The following is an 8,675-nucleotide window of genomic DNA, read 5'->3' on the forward strand; positions in this document are numbered from 1 at the left end:
GCTGTGATAATTATATCTCCAACAGGGACAATCTGGAAAGGTTATTTCCATCTGCTGAAAGGGTTGTGGGTGGGCTTCCTCTTGGCTCTCATGAACAAATTGTTTGAGGAAAGAAAGTGACACAGTCAACACTCTCTCAAAAAAAGACACCACAACTTGATTCTCCTGCTCTGAATAATCAGAAAGAGTCTCTTTGGGATATTCAAGGCATTCCTTGAGTTCTTATGGGATATGACAAAATTCTCATGTATCCAACTGGTTTAACAGTTGTTTCTTAATCTTTGTTGCATTTGTCTCAACTTCCACCATTTCTTTCCTCTACATTTCTTAGAAATTATATTATTAAAAACAATTGACTGACTGTACAGCTTTACATGTCTCAATGTGCCAAAGCACTAAAAAGACAGTCAGTGTATAAAGACATTGGTTTAAATATCCATGGATCCAAGACTAAAAATTGGGTTTAAATTGTTGCTGTTACCAGCATTTGCTCTGCTAAACCACTGACTGAGCAATTACGGTGGGAGAGTTGAATTAAATACCTGCACAGCTTAATATGAATATCCAACTGTATCTCTCTTTGAGTTTTTTTTAACCACTCCACTTCTCTAACTTCCTCCACGTCTTTTGGTTTGGAAACCATCCTTGCAATCACACTCTGGTCTTTGGTTTCCTCCACATGCTCTCACTGGGATTTGGGTCTGGACTACATTAAGATTCAGGAGGAAAACACCTGGCAGTTAGCAGTTCTTGGCCTCAGGCAGCACTGAACCTTCCAGCAAGTTAATAATCAGAAACATTTTTCCGTAGTAGCCAGGAGTCATCATAAATGATGACAGCTGGAAGAGGAGTAGCTCCAATATAAACAGCTTAACAATTACAAGCATTTAATTTTTGTGATAGTAAATACAGGGCTTGCCACTATTTAATGAGAAGAAGCTTAAATTTATCAAACTATGACATGGGTATAAAGTATTTTGAGTTAAGCAGCAGTTACACACTTGGATCATTAATCACTTGGACATGTTTCCAATTGCAGCTTCATCACACTGGAAGTGTAAAGAAAAAAATATCACATAAACATATCGTTTGTTCTGCCTGTTCATTCCTTTTAATCACAGATTTATAACAAATTATAAACTTTTAAAAGCCATTTGTTTAAACATTTTGAAAGTTCTTTAGATTACAAACTATTTTGATTGTCGTTTTTATCAAAATCTAAAAGTACAGATGATTTTCCAGTATTTTATCAAGAGCTACAAATAGGGGGCTATAACTTAAAAACCTGAGGTCATCTTGACATGCTTTAGCCATTTCTACTGGGGGAAGGTTCAGATGATTCTAATTTCACATATATTGACTGTGTTTCCTGCATCATTGTGAATCTCCATGACGTGACATTTGCTGTGAAACTAGTGAAAAGGTTAATGATATATAAAACAAATTGTACTGTGCTTAATAAGCTGAGAGCTTTATCTGTTGTTTCTCTCTGTGCAATTAACGTTATTTTGATTCCTGAACTTGAGGCAAAGATGACACGCAGTTCTTATTTCAATTAGAATATGATAAAATTCTTCATCTATCACAGATGAAAAGACTCGCATTAATAAAGGCTCATGGCCTCATATTTTTCCTAATTATACATAAATGGAGTTTTAAACTTGAATAATAAATGTTTTAAGGCTCAACTTTTATAAGCTCTGTCATTTCTCAAGCATTAAGCTGCCTATTCAATGAAGAGACTTGTTTGAGTTATATTCTGACATGTGGGACTCTGTGATTTCAGGGTTTCTAAGGCTTCACATGTATATTGGATTGTGAGGGCTGGAAGAAGGTCTGGTTGTTTTATTCTGCTGTTTCTTAAAGGAATCAAAGGAATTTAATTTTCAGTCATAAAACAGGCCAACATATAAAACAGGTAACATATAACAAGCATGGAAGACTTGATTTTTCTTTTTGCCTTTTCTAAATAAAAAGAAATAAATAAACCCTCCCGTACAGAGAATGTAATGTGTTTAAAGTAAATGTTTGACTTTGAACTATTGTCCAGGGTTGCGGTTAGATGTAAAAAATAAATATCTAGGGTTACATTTAACTCATTTAAATATTCTTGGGTGCAGTACATGTGCTGTTGCTGCTCCCTTGTTGTGCTTTACGAAGCAATATGCTGAAGGTATGTATTCCAATTTCTCTGGATGATTGTTGTCATATATTTTGAACTTCTAATTAATCAGACTCTACAATAAAGTAACAGTAAAATCTTTCTAAATAACAGGACGGGTCCATAATGCCTAGTTTGGACTGATTAAACTTAGCATAACGAGTCAGATTCATAGACCTGATAGCAAAGATTACAGCATATATTATTGTGTCTTTCTTTTGCTTTGTTTTTTGGGGAAAAATAATCGGTTAAAATAATGTTTGATTACTAACCAAACAGTAAAAATGTAATATAATGACAGGTCACTTGCATCATCTGTGTTGTTGATCTCAACAAGCACGATTGATCCATCCGCTTCTCACACTTTGCTCTATTGTTAAGTGTTACAGAATTAGCAGTAGCTCGACCTGTAGTTTCCTATCACCGTGTCTGAGCAAACGGAAACTATCTCGTGGTTGGATGTGTGTGTGTATGATGAAGGCCAGAGAACAAGAGAAAAGGGTGGGTCATGGAACTGATCCCAGGCCACGAGGAAATGGAGGGGTGGGACACCAAGGCAAATACAACTCTATAATAACACATGATGCACATGTTGACATTTTGTTGGCTTATCTTGGGATTTTCACCTTTCATTACCTTTTCTGCATGTCTGTTTGGAATAGTTTTATGGTACATGATTATGCTGTTATAATCACCCACAGCTTAATGTTATATGACATACATGTGGATTAGGAATGTCAAAAATGTCAAAGTGCTGCATAGACATTATCTTGAAGCTTTTATTAAGCTGTCAAAAGCCTTAAAGAAATACTGAACAATTAAACTTGCTGTCAGGTTGTGGAAAACTGAGAATTCAGTATGATAATGTCAATGTCAATGATAATGTTTATAAAGCTATGCAGCATAGTCAGTCTTTTTCTTTATTGCATGCTTCTATTGCTTTTAAAAGTATATTGACTTTGAGAGACTTGAATATGAAATTAAATGAAAACTACTTTATTTGTAAATGAATGCAATTTCCAGAGTAGACTTTAAGAAGACGTGCAGCATTTTGGTGCAGACAATGAAGGATCTTAGCTTCCTCAGTAAGTAATGTCCACTCTGTTCCTTTTTGTACACAGCCTTTTGTTTAATTTCCAGTTTAGTCTGCCTTAACTCCCAGCTCTGGTTCCTCCTAAAATTCACAATCATCTCTGTTGTTTTGTTTGTGTTCAAGATGTGTTTATGGACCCCATACCATCCTACAAATTGATGGACCACTTCCCTATAGTGGGCTTCTTGTCCATCACTGACACCCCACAGCTGCAATCATCTGAGTAGTTTTGCAAATATGAGGAAAGAGTTCATCGAAAGCCTCAAGTGTACAACATAAAGAGAAATAGTAAGAGTCCCCTGTGGTGCTCCTGCGCTTTCTGACCACTTTCTCAGACAAGTAACCTATTGCTCTCACAAACTGTGGTCTGTTGGTTTGCTAATCATAAATCCAGGTGGTTATGGGGGTATCCACCTGAAGTTTCCCATGTAACAGTGCAGACTGAATTTTGTTAAAATTACTGGAGACATCAAAGAACTTGCTGTTTGATTGGCCCAAATGACAGCGGGGTTGCTGAAGCAGTTAGATGATGCCGTCTTCAGCCCTAAGTCCATTACAATAAACAGGATGGGTACTAAAAGGTTTCACATGCTTATTGAGGTGAGTAACAAAAGCAGTTTCTCAAGCATTTTCATAATATGAGATGTAAGAAAAACTGTTCTGTAGTAATTTGAGGCAGATGTGATTTTTTTTAGGTACCAGAACAAGGCAGGATGTTTTCCACAGCACGGGAACTTTCTTCTGACTCAGGCTGGTGCTGAAAAGCTGCTGTAGAATCCTATAGTTGTTTTCCAAAGGTTTTCAGAGCCCCGAGGCTGACACCATCTGGGCCTGCAGCCTTGTTCCTGTTCCGTCTTCCCAGTTGCTTCCTCATCTGACTGTTGGAGACAGACAGGCTAGAGGTGGCGGCAAAGGAGGTCTCAGTGTTTCCTGATGTGGGGGGAGTTGAGGCTGTGTTAAGGTCCATGAATGAGATTCATGGCGACAGAGTGAATGTGTTACAGGAAAGCTATGGCTCATGGAGGGTTTGAGGATTGCTAGCTGGGAGCAGTGGGAGAACATGTTCAGTTAATTTGATTTGTCCAAATTTCCATCAGTGTAAATCCCATTAACTTGAGGCCCGTTATCTTTTTTTCATTCTTAACCACACATCCCTAATCTTGAATTGTTTTTCCTGTAGTCCTTTTTAATCTTTCTTTTTGTGTTGCCTTCAGTAATACCCTGTCTACTTCCCTGAAGTTTACTGGTGATCCATTTACTGGCTCACTATTGGGAAAAGTACCTCACTGTTTTCACAGGGTTGATGCCCGCCACATAGAAGCTGATGCAATCTGTCACACACTCAGTCATGACCCTGATGTCATTTCCATGTGGCTCACAGGTCAAATCATCCTCACAAAATATTCTTAGCATCATTAAACAAAGTTTTAATTGTCTGTTTGATTACTGGTTGCAGCTGAAAGATGGATGTGTGAGTGAAGACAAGTACAAGCACAAACTAACGCAAACTTGCACAATGTTGTGTTTGAATCTCTTTTTGTGATGAACTTGTCTTAAAAAATAATGGTAAGTCATTTAAACAAATTTAAATAATAATGTAAAATAGACTCAGTCATTTATTCTTTCAAAATTCTACAGATTTTTAAGCGTTGCTGTCATCCTATTGTATGGTCTAAGAGACAATTCTAACTGGAGGAAGCCTACAAGAGTAGTGCTTTGTTTTGTGAAAGGCTTTTGCTTGAAGAATTGGCTTCTGAGAGTCATCAGTCATCATAAGAAAACATTGACAACTTGTGTAATAGCCCTCCCACCCAACCTGAGCAACAGTACCCTTGGCACATTAATACCTGTTTTATGAATATACAGTATAAATGTAACAAAGTGACTAATGATGATAGAAGTGAACAATTTTTTCCTTTTTCTTTTTTGTATAACAAAGCATGTCAGTGTTTTTTGTATGGCAATGTAGAAAGATTTAAAGTTTAGTGCTTTATTTTAAGTTGAATGAAGATAAATTGTTTTATATTGTGTGGTTCATTAAAACCTGCAAAAAAGTACCTGTAGAGAGCACCTCAGACCTTCAGGATGTACCATATAACATTCACAGTAAGAAATCTCTGTAAACTAAACCCACTCTGGTTGTTACTACTCATAAACCTTTAACATTATGTGCAACTCATTTGTAAGATGGTCAGTTTTGATTCAGATCAATGCTGTAGCCAATCACCGAAAGGGCCCAACTCATGCAGGCAGCATTTGTAATGAGGAGAGATGAGTTAGCTAATAAAAGAAGAGAGGATAAAAGGCCAAGGTGTCTGATTCATGGTTTGGATTTGTATTAAAGCTGCGTCTCATAGAAATGTATTGATCATGTCAGCATGACATAACCAAAGAGCTCCCTTTGCACTTGCAACACTATGCTAGAACTGGGTCTCAACCTGTCCAGACCGAGACAGAGACTAAAAACAGCACAGAGAAGGTCGTAGCAGGGTTGTGTGTAATTATTTAGAGCTCAGTTTGTTTGCCCTTGTCCACAGTGAGTGCAGAGTGGTTTCTTTGCTAATTAGATTCTTGTAATTCCAAATTACAAGGGATGCACATATCACAACATCGTCCCATGACACTACTGGTTATTTAGAGACCGTAGATGAGAATAGTTTTTTGAACAAAGTGTAGTGAAATGCATGAACTATACACAGACCTGGCACTACAGGTGGGCCTTGCCCACTGGGGCCAGCCTGTAGCAAGTCCGGCCCCCCAATCCAGCCTTTTCATTTTAATTTATATACTTTCCAATATTGTTTTCATTTTCAATTATTTAACTTTTTTTTTTATATAGTGGTACTACGTTATCAAAATTAGAATCAGTTCCCATATGTACTTTTTTTGCATTGATAAAACATATCTTGAGATATTTGGAAGTTGTGTGTGAATGTGTTTCTATATTTAATCTATGTGTGCGTGTAGTCACCAAATCCCATAATTACCTAAAGAATATAATGTGTTTTTTAAGTTTTTGCAATAACTGACATTAAGACATTAACTAGCTTCAATGAAGTAGTAGGAAATTAATACCTTTACGCAATGGAAATAAGAAAGAGATCCAATGATAATGCGAAGAAAGAACATGTGTCAGGTGTCACACAGCAAGAATTAACCTCTTCCAGCAGTTTGGATGATTCCAGTAATGTGATGAGACCTAGCAAGACAGTAACCATGACAACCACAGGTGCATGTGGCCCGTCTTCTCCTCCATTTCTGGAGCATCGACTGCAGCTGGATTAAACTCAGTCCGACACGTCCTTACTAACTGTAGTAAGTCGCAATTACATCTTTAGTATGTTTTTGTCTGCTGCAGATGTTTGATGTTTTACAGAGTTGAAGTTGCACAAAATGAACCAGGATCAATTTGGTTGAGCTCTAGTTGCTTTTCTCTAAGACAAACTTATGTAAACATGTGCAAGTTGGTAGTTTACTGAGCATGATGGAAACATCTGTGTTGTGCTGAGTGTTTATGTTGTTTCTGGTAAAATTTGATCCGCGGATCCGAAAGTCCCTCACATAATGTAACTGTTTATGTTTTTTGATTAACTGATCTCGACCTCTGACAGTCTGTCATTTAATTCTAAAGTCTTATTGGTTGAAATGATTGACATTGTTATTTATAAATTAAATGTTTTATTTTCTGTGAAATCTGTCATGTTAATCTGATACTTGCCGGATCTGATTTTTTTTCTTTTTTTTTTCTTTAAATAGTAGAGGGAAAAAAATCTCTCTTTTTTCATTGTATTCTATGCCTAATCTGCTTTGACATGGGTCAAATTTTGAATTATTAAAGCAGAATTTATCTTCTTAAAAAGTCAAAATTCATTTGATAAATAGGTCCTGCCCACAGCGATCAATTGCCTCTGTACTGGTGCTGGTGTAACATAGTTAAATAGGTTCAGGTTAAATCCTGCTAAATGGGGAAAACAATGCCACCTGCTGGTGTAAAATGTATCTGCATCCCTTAGCATAATAGTGACAGCAAGGAACGATGGGTAATCCTCAAAGTAACGGAGGATTCCCACGAGGTAGGGTGCAGATGGAATGTCCGTGGACAATATTACTATAAACTCACTGAAAAATGCATTAAAATTAAGTTGACTTCTTTTTAGTTTTATATTATATGTTTTAGAGTAATTTCACCATGGTTTTGTTAAGTAATGACTTGAGTTTTGTATGTTTTATTGCTGGTGAAAAATTTGGGTTAGGCTAGCTAACATTAACATGTGCCACGTTTCCAGAGTGAGCATGTCCTGTTGTCCGCGCGAGGTGACATTCCTCCCTGTTTGTTACTGATGCAGGTATGTTACTGTATGAAGTTTGTTTTAAGATAAAATGTTCCTGTGGTTATTTATTCGACTTGTATTTTGAAGTTGATAAATGTTTTAACATGAAAAATGCTGGGAAAAAGGGTAACAGTTCAGTGATAAAATTGATAGAGATTTTATAATATTTTTTGTTTAATTCTAGTAATTCTGGTAAGCTGAAGGTAACAGCGTAATTAATTTAATTGTATTTTCATTTATATGACATCAGATCCACTATACGATCACTCCATGTATTGTACAGTTAAATACTGTAAATGTTTTTTTTGTGAACTATGGGTAATCAAAAAAAGTAACGGAGGATTCCCACGAGAGTGAGCATGTCCTGTTGTCCGCTCGAGGTGACATTCCTCCCTGTTTGTTACTGATGCAGATGCAGAATAAACTGGATGTTACCCAGACCTGACCAGCTCCAAGAGAGTTAATCACAATCAGAGAGGACATCACACATCGGTCACATTGGTGCCGTGACCCGGATTTAACCACGCTGGATCGGGCTGATGTCTTCTCGCCACTGCATCACTGGAGCTGTGATCCGTTTTTTTTTGCTGTGTATGAACTGAACTTTCTGAGGAGTAATAGGCATACTTCCTTAGATGGTCATTTTATATGAATGAGGTGTTGAATAGCCAACATGAGTCTCAGCAAATTTACTGATTCTAATGTGACTCCTTTCAGTGTTGGTAGAGGTAGAGGGTTTCGTATCACACCTGTTCCATTTTTGCTTGGTGACCACCAGGTGGAAGTAGTGTCACCTCATAGTCAGACTTATCCACCACAGAGCATTAGCACATCACTTCCAGACCCCCCTCCTCATAATGTGATACCAGGTTACACCTCACAGTCAACACATAGTCAGCCCATAGCCGACTTACACCCACCACAATGTAGTAGCACGTCTGTTTTAGACTCGCCCTCTAATGAAGTAAGCCTAGCTGACCAAATGAATACAATCGTGCAGCAGATTGGGCAGCAGCTAGCTGATAGCATTATGTCACACCTCAAGACATCAACCCCTGTGGCTGCAGGAAACTCTGACAAATGCAAAAAT

The 8,675-nt window shown here is 37.4% G+C and overlaps 1 long non-coding RNA gene across 1 annotated transcript; it reads left to right on the plus strand.

The window, feature by feature from the left end:
* The first annotated feature begins 7,183 nt into the window (after positions 1–7,183).
* Positions 7,184–7,704, plus strand: LOC121643333. The gene is made up of 2 exons (XR_006011100.1): positions 7,184–7,327; positions 7,541–7,704. It is a non-coding gene; the product is annotated as an uncharacterized LOC121643333 (long non-coding RNA).
* Positions 7,705–8,675: the final 971 nt, after the last annotated feature.

Source organism: Melanotaenia boesemani, chromosome 7 (genome assembly GCF_017639745.1).
Source record: "Melanotaenia boesemani isolate fMelBoe1 chromosome 7, fMelBoe1.pri, whole genome shotgun sequence".
Classification (NCBI taxonomy): domain Eukaryota; kingdom Metazoa; phylum Chordata; class Actinopteri; order Atheriniformes; family Melanotaeniidae; genus Melanotaenia; species Melanotaenia boesemani.